This window comes from Scyliorhinus torazame, chromosome 7 (genome assembly GCF_047496885.1).
Source record: "Scyliorhinus torazame isolate Kashiwa2021f chromosome 7, sScyTor2.1, whole genome shotgun sequence".
NCBI lineage: Eukaryota > Metazoa > Chordata > Chondrichthyes > Carcharhiniformes > Scyliorhinidae > Scyliorhinus > Scyliorhinus torazame.
In genome coordinates this window covers 217,802,533-217,815,291 of record NC_092713.1, presented here as the reverse complement: position 1 = coordinate 217,815,291, position 12,759 = coordinate 217,802,533, and positions in this window count along the sequence as shown.

Genomic DNA, 12,759 nt, shown 5'->3' with positions numbered 1-12,759 from the left:
GTCGGGGAGGGGAAACTCCATGAGGGGGCGCATGCGTTCAGGATCTGGGCCTATGACTCTATCATGCACTACGTAGCCGAGGATGGCTAGACGGTCGGTGCTGAACACGCATTTGTCCTTGTTGTAGGACAAGTTAAGGGTTTTTGCAGTATGGGGGAATTTGCGGAGGTTGGTGTCGTGGTCCTGCTGGTCGTGGCCGCAGATGGTGACATTGTCGAGGTACGGAAACGTGGCCCGCAAACCGTACCGGTCAACCATTCTGTCCATCTCCCGTTGGAAGACCAAGACTCCATTTATGACACCGAAGGGAACCCTTAGGAAGTGGTAGAGCTGCCCATCTGCTTCGAATGCAGTGTACTTGCGGTCGTCCGGGCGGATGGGGAGCTGGTGGTAGGCGGATTTGAGGTCCACCGTGGAAAAGACCTTGTATTGTGCAATCTGATTGACCAAATCAGATATGCGGGGGAGAGGGTACGCATCGAGCTGTGTATACCTGTTGATGGTCTGACTATAATCGATGACCATCCAGTGCTTCTCCCCAGTCTTTACAACGACTACTTGAGCTCTCCAGGGACTGTTGCTAGCCTCGATAACACCTTCCTTCAGTAGACGTTGGACTTCCGACCTAATGAAAGTCCGGTCCTGGGCACTGTACCGTCTGTTCCTGGTGGCGACGGGTTTGCAATCCGGGGTGAGGTTCGCAAAAAGAGAAGGTGGGTCGACCTTGAGGAGGGGAGGGGGGGGTATAAGAACGCCAAATTTAAAAGTTAAGCTCTGGAGGTTGCATTGGAAGTCCAACACCAGGAGCGTGGCAGTGCAGAGGTGAGGGAGGACATAAAGTCGGAAATTTTTTAATTCTCTTCCCTGGACCGTGAGGTTCGCTACGCAGAACCCCTTGATCTCTACAGAGTGAGACCCGGAGGCCAGGGAGATTTTTTGGTTAACTGGGTGTATGGGAAGAGAACAGTGCATTACCGTGTTGGGGTGTATGAAGCTCTCTGTGCTCCCGGAGTCGATTAGGCAGGATGTTGATGAGTACGGTCGTCGTCGCGGTCGAGAGCGTTCGGGGCCGAGACTGATCCAGGGTCACCGAGGCGAGTCGTGGTACAAATTGGAGATTTACCTTGGGCGGTGTGTGGTCCTGAGACTCCAGCCAAGATGGCGGTGCCCACAGGTCGCACATGGCTGGGGGTGGGCAAGGTGGTGGCGCCCACACATCGCACGTGGTCCCTGGGGAACAAGATGGCGGCACCGAGGCCCGCGCATGGCTGGGGAAAAAGAAGATGGCGGCGCCCGCGGCCCGCATATGGCCCATGGAGAGAGTTGTGGTGGCGGTCCCGGTTCGCCCCTGGAGACAGCGGCGACCACCCGGGCCTGGCTTACTGCCACGAAATGGCCCTTTTTGCCACAACCTTTGCAGGTGGAGGAGCGGGCCGGGCAGTGCTGCCGGGGTTGCTTGGCTTGCCCGCAAAAATAACAGCGGGCCCCCCCGGGGTTGCCTGGTAGCCGCGCGGCACAAGCTTGTGGGGGGATGGAGGATGCAACGGGATCGGCCGCGGGTGGGTTCCACGCTGCCCAAGGGGCTGCCGCGTGGTTGGGGACGTACGCGCGGGCGTTTCGGGAGGCCACATCCAGGGAGCTAGCAAGGGCCGTGCCTCCTTGAGGCCTAGTGTCTCTTTCTCCAGCAGCCACTGACGGATTTGGGAGGACAGCATACCTGCAATGAATGCGTCCTGGTTTAAAGGTTCTGTGTGATCGCTGGCTGAAACTTGCGGGCAGTCACAGTTCCTACCCAGTACCAGGAGCACGCGGTAGAATTCATCCAGCGATTCCCCCGGGATTTGTCGCCTTGTCGCGAGCAAATGTTGGCCGTAAAACTGGTTTACTGGGCGAATGTAGTGTCCTTTCAACAGGGCCATCACAGCCTCGAAATCGTCCGCATCCTCGATGAGGGTATAGATCTCAGGGCTCACCCTCGAGTGGAGAACTTGCAGCTTCTGGTCCTCCGTGGGTGCAGTCGTGACCGTCCTGAGGTACCCTTTGAAGCATGCCAGCCAGTGTTTGAAGGTTGCTGCTGAGTTTGGCGCGTGGGGGCTGAGTTGCAGACACTCCGGCTTGATTCGGAGCGCCATTCTTTAACATCTAGTTCAATAAATTGATGCTCAATCAATAACTCCAGAAGCGAGGTTGGATGACAATTGAAAGCTTTATTGGACTAGATGTTTCCCCCAGCAGCGCAGGTACAGAATGCAGCTGCTAGGGAGACACAGACTCTTATACTCCGCCTTACTGGGCGGAACCAGCAGGCAGGCTTCACCAATGATCTTCCTGTCTCCGGTACCTCCCACACCAATGGTCTTACAGCCTCAACCTAGGTACCGTAATGCCTCTAATACCGACTGCCACAGTAGGGCCAGCTGGACGGCCTTCCAGACTGTCCCATTCTCCCGCTCCACCTGCCCGTTTCCCCGGGGGTTGTAGTTGGTCGTCCTGCTCGAGGAATTGTCCCTGTTGAGCAGGTACTGGCGCAGTTCATCGCTCATAAATGAGGATCCCGGTCGCTGGGGACGTAGGCGGGGAAACCGAACAGAGCGAAAATGGTGTTGAGGGTTTTGATGACGGTGTCAGACGTCATATCGGGGCATGGGATGGCGAAGGGGAATCTGGAATATTCGTCGACCACATTGAGAATATACTTGTCGCGGTTGGTGGAGGAGAGGGGCCCTTTGAAGTCCACGCTGTGGCGTTCAAAGGGGCGGGAGGCCTTCACCAGGCACGCACGGTCTGGCCGTGAGAAGTGCGGTTTACACTCCGTGCAGATCTGGCAGTCTCTGGTGATAGCCCTGACTTCCTCGATGGAGTAGGGCAGATTGCGGGCCTTAATGAAGTGTTAAAAGAGGGTGACCCCTGGGTGACAGAGATCGTCGTGCAGGGTCTGGAGACGGTCCACTTGTGCGCTGGCACATGTGCCTCGGGACAGGACATCGGGGGGCTTGTTGAGCTTACCGGGGCGATACAAAATCTCGTAATTAAAGGTGGAGAGCTCAATCCTCCACCGCAAGATCTTATCATTTTGATCTTACCCCGCTGTGTGTTGTTAAACATGAAAGCAACTGACTGTTGGTCTGTGAGGAGGGTGAATCTCCTGCCGGTCAGGTAATGCCTCCAGTGCCATACAGCTTCTACGATAGCTTGGGCCTCCTCTTCGACGGAGGAGTGCCGAATCTCGGAGGCATGGAGGGTGCGGGAAAAGAATGCCACGGGGCTGCCTGCCTGGTTGAGGGTGGCGGCCAGAGCGACGTTTGATGTATCGCTCTCGACCTGGAAGGGGAGCGTCTCGTCGACCGCGTGCATCGCGGCCTTGGCGATGTCGGCCTCGATACGGTTGAAGGCCTGGTGAGCCTCGGCCGTCAGTGGGAAACCAGTGGAGTGGATGAGTGGGTGGTCCTTGTCCGCATAGTTCGGGACCTACCAGGCGTAGTACGAAAAGAACCCCATGCATCGTTTGAGGGCCTTGAGGCAGTGGGGAAGGGGGAGATCCATGAGGGGGCGCATGCGACTGGGGTCAGGCCCTAGAATGCCGTTCTGAACCACATAGCCGAGGATGGCTAATCGGTTTGTGCTGAACACACACGTCTCCTTGTTGTAGGTTAGGTTGAGGAGTTTGGTGGTGTGGAGAAATTTTGAAAGGTTAGCATCATGCTGGTCGTGGCCGTAGATGGTGATGTTATCCAGATACGGGAAAGTGGCCTGCAGTCCGTACCGGTCAACCATTCGGTCCATCTCCCGTTGGAAGACCGAGACTCTGTTAGTGACGCCGAAGGGAACCCTAAGGAAATGGTAAAGGTGGTCGTCCGCTTCAAACGCGGTGTACGGGCGGTCCACCTTTCGAACGGGGAGCTGGTGGTAGGCAGATTTCAGGTCTACTGTCGAGAAGACCCGGTACTGTGCAATCTGATTGACCATATCAGATATGCGTGGGAGGGGGTACACGTCGAGCTGCGTGTACCGATTGATGGTCTGACTGTAGTCAACGACCATCCTGTTTTTCTCCCCCGTTTTCACCACTACAACTTGGGCTCTCCAGGGCCTGTTGCTGGCCTCGATGATACCTTCCCGCAGCAGCCGCTGGACCTCAGACCTGATGAAGCTCTACCGTCTGCTCGTGGTGGCAATGGGTTTGCAATCCGGGGTGAGGTTTGCAAACAGAGAAGGCAGGTCGACCTTAAGGGTCGTGAGGCCGCATACAGTAAGGGGTGGTAGGGGCCCGCCAAATTTCAGGGTTAGGCTCTGGAGGTTGCACTGGAAGTCCAGGTCGAGTAGCAAGGCAGCACAAAGATTAGGGAGGACGTAGAGCCCCTTCTAAGAGGTGCTGGCGGATGTAGGCCGACCCTAAGCCCGTAATGAACTCGTCTCTCATTAGCAGGTTAGCATGTTCAGCGGCCGAAACGGCCTGGCAATCACAGTCTCTCACCAGAGCGAGCAGAGCACGACAGAAATCTTCCACAGACTCACCGGGAAGTTGCTGCCACGTGGACAGAGGTGCCTGGCGTAGATCCTGTTGGTCTGCTGAGCGTAGTTCTCCTTCAGTAGCGCCATGGCCTCTGCGTAGGTAGGTGCATCCTGGATGAGGGGAAAGACCTCGGAGCTCAGCCGCGTGTACAGAATCTGGAGCTTCTGTGCTTCTGGGATTGGGTCTGTCGCAGATCCGATGAATGCTACAAAGCAAGCTAGCCAATGTTGGAAGTCTTTTTTGGCATTGTCTGCTTGAGGATGCAACTGCAGGCGATCTGGCTTGATGCGGAGATCCATCTTTGTAAAATCTCTGTGTAATAAATTGATGCACTATCAATTACGACGAGACGAGAGTAGAGAGCAATCAAGGCTTTTATTACACAGAGATGTGTGGCCTCCTACCTATGTGTGATTCTCCGCTCCCGTGCCAGTTGGGAGAATCGCCTGGGTCGCCAAATTTTCCCGTGACGCTGGTCCCAAGCGGCGAGAACGGCCCCGTCGAGTTCCGCGCGGCGCAGGTCGGAGCATCGTCCGAGACACCCAAAATGGCGATTCTCCGGCACCCCTGCTATTCTCAGGCCCGGATGGGCCAAGCGGCCAGCCCAAAACGGCGGGTTCCCCCCAGCGGCGTCCACACCTGGTCACTGCTGGCGGGAACAGCGCGGGAACGCTGGGGGGGGTGGCCTGCGGGGGGGGGGGGGATCCTGCACCAGGGGGGGGGGCTCAAATGGGGTCTGGCCCGCGATCGGTGCCCATCGATCGTCCGGCCGTCCTCTCTGAAGGAGGACCTCCTTTCTTCCGCAGCCCCGCAAGATCCGTCTGACATCTTCTTGCGGGGCGGACTCAGAGAGGACGGCAACCACGCATGCGCGGGTTGGCGCCGGCCAACCCGCGCATGCGCGGGTGATGCCAGTTATGCAGCACCGGCCGCGTCATGTATGCGCCGCCGCCTTTACGCGGCGCTAAGGCCTGGCACGTGTAAATGACGCAGCGCCGCTTCTAGCCCATTATCGGGCCCTGAATCGGTCGGGATAGGGGCCGTTTCGCGCCGTCATGAACCTCGACGGCGTTCACGACGGCGCGAACACTCTGCCTCCATTTCGGAGAATCCCGCCCACTGACTTGGGGTTGTAATAAATAGATGACATTGGATGAGGAATTAGACTTGTTAGTGCCTAGTTTTGTCTGCTTCAAATGCCACCAGAGCTCTGAAACTGTATTTGTGATGTGTGTCCACTTGTGAGGCAAATTTGTCAGTGCCATATTGGTGCAAGTATCAGCACACATGCATTGAATTTGTTCCAGAAGTGTGCAGAGCAACTAAAAGTGGTACATAGAGCCCACTTAACAAGAACACGTCTGAGTAGGTTCTTCCCGGAGGTGGAGGATAGATGTGAACGGTGCCAAGGAATCCCGGCCAACCACGCCCACATGGTCTGGTCTTGCCCAGACTTGTGGAGTTCTGAACAGCCTTCTTCGAGGCAATGTCCAAAGTGGTGGGGGTGAGGGTGGAGCCATGCTCGAAAGTGGCGGTCTTTGGGGTTTCAGACCAGCCAGATCTATTCCTGGGGAGGAGGGCAGACGCCCTTGCCTTTGCCTCCCTGATCGCCCGCCGTAGAAACCTGTTCGGATGGCGGTCAGCAGCACCACCCAAAGCTGCAGACTGGCTGTCCGACCTCTCGGAATCTCTCCAAATGGAGAAAATCAAATTCGCCATCCGAGGATCAGACGACGGCTTCCACAGAACGTGGGAGCCATTCACTCAATTGTTCCGGGACCTGCCCGTGGCCAACAAACAAGCAGAAGAATAGCCAGGTAGCCAAGAACCAGGGGAAAGCAGCCAAAGCATGAGAGGGAGAGAAAAAGGGGGAGTTGGGGGGGGAGACAGCTAAATCTAAGAGGAAGGAAAGGCGAACCACAGGGAAGGGGGGGGGGGAGAAGAGGGAAGAGACAGGGAACAACAGAGGAGAGCCAGGAAGGTAAGGGTGGTGGAGGTGGGTGGGGGGTGGTAGGGAAACGTTAACGAACTTGGCATCCACAGGAACAGAGGAAAAGGAGAATACAGGTGGAAGACGGGAGGGCCGGCTGAAGCGGTAGTGAGCACAAGACGACAACGGCAGCGAAATCCGTCCGGGAGAAGCAAGGGACAACACCAGCATCAGACCCATTCGAGGATTGCCCTCCGGAATTGTCTCTCGCGCGGCACCCAATTGTATATCTACCCCCACACCCTCCCCCCTCACAAACAGATGCCTACTTATGTGTGTAAATAATGTTGCCAAGTGTACAGAGTTGCTGCGGCTGGGCGGGTGCATTATACCCCACCAGTGACATTATTTGATTTTGTACTTCTCTCGTATTGATACTGTTTTTTTTTTTCTTTTCTCCTCTCCCTTCGTGATTTGTGTATGTGTGCCCTTCTCTTATCCTGTGTACATAACGGCAAATATACTTTGTTCAAAAATCCAATAAAAAACATTTATAAAAAAAAGGAAGTGTGCAGAGGAGGCAGATCGTAACATCAATCATCTGTAACAAGGATTTGGCACCAGCAGAGCCATTGTGGAGCTCAACGCTCGAACCAAGTCTCTTCAGCTTGCACAGATAGACACATTCAGCAGCAGCAACAATCCCTCCCAGTCATATACACATTATTTAAAAGGAGTATTGGCTAATTTCAAGTTAGTTGCTGGTTGATTTCTTCCCTTTTGTTTCCGCAATTCGAGAAGTGATTGATGCTTTTTGTAGTTGTTTCAACTTTCAGTGGTCTATAGGGAGTGTCATAGCAGGTGCTGGGGCCTTTTTTTTACTAACTTCAAGACTTCTACACAAACCAGTCACTCCCAGATATGACTGTCGGATATTGACTGGAATAGAGCATGATTTGGAGGCTACTCAGAGCAAGTCAAGCTGCTGCAAGAAGCAGAAAGAAAAGGTCAAGAAGCATTCTCGAGAGAAATACATATTTACTATTTAATTCAATCAGGCAGAGGAAATATGGTTTTGTGAAAGAGAATTCATCATGGAAGTAACAAGTAAGATGGATAAAGGGGAACCTGTAGATGCAGTATATTTGGATTTACAAAGGCTATTCAATAAGGTGCCACATCAAAGGTTGCTACACAACCTAAGAGTTCATTGCATAGAATCATAGAATCACAACAGTGCAGAATCGTAGAATTACTACAATGCAGTAGGAAGCCATTCAACCTATCGAGTCTGCACCAACCCACTGAAAGAACACCCTACCGAGGCCCATGCCCTCATCCTATCCCCGTAACCCCACCTAATGTTTTGGACACTAAAGGGCACCTTGGCATTGCCAATCTATGGAAGCCCATGCAGAGACGGGCAAAATGTACAATCTCCACACAGACAGTTACCCAAGGCCAGAATCAAACCTGGGTCTGTGGCGCTATGAGGGATAACACATTAGCTTGGATGTAAGATGTCCAGGTGCAGTGTCGGAGAGCAGTGCCAGGGTGGTGGGGGAAAGAGGAGTGCCACATTGAGGGGAGGGTGCGGGTGGCTGCGAAGTTAACAATGGGAGTGAACTTAATTGCGTATGGTTCCTTCCTGGCCAGAGCGAGAAATATATACAACATCTTGCAGTTTGCCATCTAATTTTGTATAAGAGAGGTCACTGAGGCTCCCTAATCGAAGAGAGCTGATTATATTTTACTCTGTCTTGTGTGAAGAAAGAAGGTATTATTTTAAATATTTTGGGGGTTTATTGTGTTATTCAGTGCAGCAAGCTTATGGCTGTGGTTCTGTGTCTGTTTAGTTCGAGATGCAACTAATTTAAGCTGAGGTTAGTTTGTTTGCAATGGGAGGATATTAAGGAGGTCTAGGTGTGACAGATGTGGATTTGAAGTAAATATGGCCACGCTGAATTTTCTGCTGACGACAGAACTTTTCATTTCATATAGTAAAATTTATTTGACCCGAAAATGGCAGCAATAGGAGAAACATTAAAGATTTCTATATTCTGGGAAAGGCACATTTCAAGATACTTTTCAAAGAAGGATAAGGATAATGGACCAGAGGGGGAAAATGTCAGAATATACACCAGTATATCATGGTGCAGACACACACACACTGATGGACATGCAGTGGGACCAATCAGCATACACAACACCGCAGCCAATCACCAGTGAGAGCACACGCACTATAAAGACAGGGGACAGGAGAGTTTCCACTCATTCTAGTAGCAGCCAGCTCGGAGCACAGAGCTCACAGCCTGCAACACAGACATTCACCATGTGCTGAGTGCATCACCTGGTTAGGACTAGGCAAGGGTCAACAGTTAAAGCTGGTATTACATTTACCCACAGTTCAAGTATGTTAATATAGTTAACCTTATAATAAAATAGAGTTGCACCACTTCCAGTGTTGGTGACCTGTTTGTGATCCAGAACACCCAACACATCAGAAAATACTTAAAGTGAGATGTAACAGTTGTGTGGGGAGTTGGCACCTGGAGTTGCCTCCTGGAGTGTAAGACCTCCTGGTGTGTGCCCTGTGCTTGAAGAGAACTGTGAGAAAGCAAAGGGAGCATCAGCCAACCCAGGAAAGTGTATGTTCTATTAAAAAGCAGGGTTTTGTTTGAAAGTTTCTTGAATTCCACAGCAAGTAGGAGAGCGAGAGAAGCCTTGTGACCACCGCCACCCCCTCCCTTCCCCACTACCCAACCCATACAGAAACATTGAGTTTGCCTTATGGTAATATTACTGGATTTTTAAAAATATATTAAACATCTAGAAGGGATTGTTGCCCAAAGGGGGGGGGATACTCTGACCCCACGCCACGTCGGAGAATCGCCGGCGGGCCGCGCGGATCGCGCCACGCCGCCCCAATGACGGCAGGCGATTCTCCGCAGAGCGGAGAATCGGTCTCATTGGCACCGGCATGGTTGGACACGGCGCCGGTCGCGGGTCACTCTACGTGGTCGGCCCACCGATTCTTCGGCCCAGATGGGCTGAGCGGCCGTAAGAAAAGAGCCGAGTCCCGCCGGCGCCGTTCTAACCTGCTCTGGGCCGGCGGGACCTCGGCGTGTAAGGGTAAGGCGGCGGCCTTTGGAGGAGAGGGGGGGTCCGAACCTGGGGGGGGGGGGGGCCTCCGATGTGGCCTGACCCGCAGTCGGGGCCCACCGATCGGTGGGCCGGCCTCTGTGGCTGGGGGTCTCCTTTCCTACACGCCGGCCTCTGTAGTCCTGCGCCATGTTGCGTCGGGGCCGGCACATTGAAGGAGGCCACTGTGCATGCACCGCGCATGTGTGAACCGCTCCAGCGCCGTGCTGGCTCCCTGGAGGCGTGGACACTCTGCCGCGGGATTGGAGAATCCCGCCCAGGGTGTTTATTTGTGAGTCCAACCAAATGGAAATATTTTTGAGAGAATATTCTGTAAGACTAATTTAACTGTGTAAATGTAATCTTTTATGTTCAAGTTCACATTTATTTTGTTAATAAGTGTTTTCATTTAATACTTAAAATCTCCTAAAGTGTTATTGGAATTTCTGGCTTCTGACTTCAGTACATGCTTCTTCTTATCATAAAATACAAAAATAAGAGTTGTGATAGATATGCAAGTTTTCTTTTGGGATTTGGTTTGCACGGCACTTACCACCTGCCAGTTCATAACACTTGCTCGAGAAAAGAAGGTGAAGTGAGCACATGGCTTCACGAGGATCCCAGGCTTCTCTGTGCTGTGGGGTCCCACTGACTGCACACACATCACTTCATGGCTACTACAAATTCAATACTGGAATCAAAATTGATTCTACGCCTTCAAAGTCTAGCTGGTATGTGAACATAGGCAGCAAATCATTCACATCAATGTCGGGTATCCAGGCAGCAGTCGTGATGTCTTCATTCTGTGGCAGTCAATTGTTCCAGCTGCATCTGAGCCACCACAGAAAACTAAATAATGCCTGCAGGCCAACAAGACATAACTGCTGATGACTTTGGGGTGTAACCCAAGCACACCGGCACAGAATGCAGATGAAATAAAGCCAAGTTAGCATGTGACAGAGCAGAACATTGGCCTGCTGAAACAATGGCCAGAATTGTCCGGCCGTTGCGATTCTCCAGCAACGTACGTCCGCTCGCAATGTTCCCAGCAGCTTGGGGTGGTTTTAATGGTCAATCCCATTGAGAAGTGGCAAGAAGATAGAATCTTGCTGCCAGTGAATGGCACACAGCTGAGTAACACATAGCTGGGGAGCAGGATAATCCTACCCTATGCTTCTGCTGTCACACCCACTCTGTAGGAATCCTGCATTACTCGGGAGGGCGGTGTCATGGTCTGCTACATATTACACAACCTCACCAGCCATGCAACAAGCAGCTGAAGAGGTGGAGTAAGAGGAGGAAGTGTTGGAGGAGGAAGAGGAAAAAGGGGAGGAGAAGGCAGGAGGAAATCTAGACAGCCTCTTTGTGTCCAGGCTGTAAAGAGCCTATCCACGTGCGATGTCAGTAACAGCAAACTCAATTCCCCATTTACTAACACTCCCACACCTTACCTTACATCTGTTGGTCACCATCACAGCAACCGTTTGATCAGAACACAAAATTAACAGGTATCACAGAATAAACATTCCACACCAATTTAGAAATTAAATCATGACATATTGCATAAAAGTGTCACCTAATCAACTGTAGTGTATGTATTCCTTGAGCCTTTGTCTGTCCTAGTGCTTCTATGCAGTGCTAGAGCAGTGACTGCAGCATGGCTGATGAAAGGCTGTTGCCTTACAGTGGTGGAGACTGCCTTGGAGAATGACCTAATGCAGTTCTGGGCTTAGAAGGCGCAGCTTCATATTGCAGTACTTCAGCATGGCCAACAGCAGTCTGGGCTAGCTGGCTGACAGGCAGTGACAAGGGAGTGTCAGCGGTGGAAGGCTGAATGTGGCCATTCCCACAGGTAATACATCAGCAACCCTAGTAATTTGTCAGAAGACAGATTGCTGTGACACCCTGCAATGCCTTTACACTTGGTAATCCACAGTCATGGAAGGCAGCAGTCTAAGTTAACTTGGCAATAAGCTGACCATGTATAGTGCACCTTGATCTTCCACTGGAGCACTCAGACATTAGGTGGTTGTTTCTTATGCTGGAATACAAGCTGCAACATTGGTGGTCAGACCAATGCCTCAGGTTTGGGTTCACATATGCTCTCTTGGAGTTGAACACCACTTCCTTCCCGGAAAGGATGGAATCCAAGTTCGGCATTAAGCTTTGTGCCAAGTTATGGCTGGCTTCCTCCATGTTCCTTGATATCCATCACATGTTTTCTGGCAGGCTTTCTTCCCCATGCACTCAGCATTTCATTGTGCAATGCAACATCAATCTTCTTCTATAGGCTGCCCCACCAAAATGCTGATCTAAATCCTCTGCAGCAGTATTTGTGTGCAAGCTCACTCTCCAGCAAGCTGGCACACGTACTATCCTTGCCCTCTTGCCTTGGCTGCAGGTCACTCATGTGATCTGTCTGATCCACATTTAATTGCCGGCACGGTAGCACAGTGATTACCGCTGTTGCTTCAAAGCGCCAGGGTCCCAGGTTCGATTCCCGGTTTGGGTCATGGTCTGTGCGGTGTCTGCACGTTCCCCCCGTGTCTGCGTGGGTTTCCTCCGGGTGCTCCGGTTTCTTCTCACAAGTCCCGAAAGACATGTTTGTTCGGTGAACTGGACCTTCTGAATTCTCCCTCAGTGTACCCAAACAGGCGCTGGAATGTGGTGATTGGGGCTTTTCGCAGTAACTTCATTGCAGTGTTAATGTAAGCCTACTTGTGACAATAATAAAGATTAATTAATTAATCTATCATCTAAGATAAGTGTAGTTGGTGCCTGTTTCTGAACTGGTGGTTGAAAGTGAGAAATGAAGCGGCGGTTTTCTGTCTTCATTCTCTGTCTTCTGTTCTTAATCCAGTGCCTGGGGTTCTGGGAATAAAACAAGCAAAAGGGCAAGGTTATGGTTTGGGTAAGAGGTACATGCCACGCCACATATGGCTTACAAATATGAAGAGATTATGGGATGAGAGGGAAGTGAGATATGAGAACAGGGATGTGGATACTGTTTTCAGCCCTGCCATTGGTCACAGTCTCAGCAATGGCCATCTGAATAATTTCCAGAACCATCTCCTCCATGTTAAGACACTCAAACGCATCAGGTCCCTCCCCATCTTATTAATTTCACTTGCCTCAGGTTGTGTGTTATCTTGTTTTGCAAATGAGAAGCAAGTGT